This window comes from Hipposideros armiger, unplaced genomic scaffold, assembly GCF_001890085.2.
Source record: "Hipposideros armiger isolate ML-2016 unplaced genomic scaffold, ASM189008v1 scaffold_107, whole genome shotgun sequence".
NCBI classification, from domain to species: Eukaryota; Metazoa; Chordata; class Mammalia; order Chiroptera; family Hipposideridae; genus Hipposideros; species Hipposideros armiger.
Genome location: NW_017731457.1, coordinates 2,559,477 through 2,560,734, shown reverse-complemented (window position 1 = coordinate 2,560,734; position 1,258 = coordinate 2,559,477). Strand labels below are relative to the sequence as shown.

Sequence of the window (1,258 nt, the reverse complement as noted above, 5' to 3'; positions counted from 1 at the left end):
TACATACAGAGATTAACTTTCTTGGTTTTAAGTTGCTTTTTACATTTTAATTGTAACACTCATCTTTATATTTGCTCCAGCTTCCTAAATAATTGCTTTTCAGAATAAGTGGCCATCCACTGGAGCTGTAGACAAATGAGGACATTTATTTCTTTGGTCTCCACTCTTAGAACTGGTGCGCGGAGCTGCCATTGAGTGTGGCAGAGCCATGACCCACCTCACCCGCCACCCCATCCGTATCCTGAAAGGGGGCTATGAGCGCTTCTCAGCCATATACCACTTCTTTCGGACCCAGAAAATCATCTGGATGCCACAGGTAAGGCAGGGTGCTGAGTCAGGCAGGCTTGGATGGGAGCACAGCCTTCCTCCAAGGACCACGGGGTGGGGGGAGCAGAGTAGGAGAAAGAGGAGGAAACGGACAACACGGACAAGATGGAAACAATTTCAAAGACGGGGCTTGGGAAACGTACTTGTGGTATCCAGGAGATCCAGTCCAAGGTGATGAATTTGTAATTGTCAGATGTGGGCAGAAACCGGGATGGCATTTAGGAAATGGGGCCCTTTCAGAAGGTAGGGCCCCAGGGGAGTTCTGGATGGTGGGCTGTACATAGTCAAAGTCAGACAGGCCAGGAGGGGTGTCATGATTCGAGGCTCCCTGGCCATTCTTAGCTGTTTGGGTCCAGAGGATACACAAAGGGTGAGAAAGCAGTCCTGCCTATGAGGAGTTCTTGTCTAGTGGGCAGACAAGAGGTGTGGCCAAGGGACGCAGCAGGTGTTCTGATACACTGTAAAGCAGGGGTGTCCTAACTGTTCCCCAAGGAACTCCTTCTATGAGGGGAGATGGAGGCACAGAATCTGGGCTCTGAGACTTCCTCTCTGCCTTTGACAGAGTGACTTACCATTTCCTGTTTTGTATGTGGCAACCCTAAAATAAAATTTTACCTTGAGCAAAAGGGTTCTGTGCCTAAAATAAGAGTGAAGGTCACACTAGAGAGAGATGATGGTGAGCCACGGAATGGTTTTAAGTTGAGAGGTAGCATGGTCAGATTTCACTTAGAAAGATCAACTCTGGCTGCAGTACAGAGAGCAGATGAATGGGGACAGAGTGGATTTGGGGAGACCTACTAGGAGGTAGGGATGAAGAGGAGACGACAGGTTTAAGAAATACTTAGGAAGTAGCATGGATTAATATGGGTGGGTACAGGAAGGGGAGGAATCTAGCATAATGCCCTGGTTTAGCTGTGGGTGACAGATGGCC

General features: G+C 48.6%; 1 protein-coding gene across 1 annotated transcript in view; it reads left to right on the top strand.

Moving 5' to 3' along the window:
• The window catches only part of STYXL1 (serine/threonine/tyrosine interacting like 1), a 54,029-nt gene that overhangs the window by 34,575 nt on the left and 18,196 nt on the right, over nt 1–1,258 (top strand). The gene's annotated exons all lie outside the window — the stretch shown is intronic.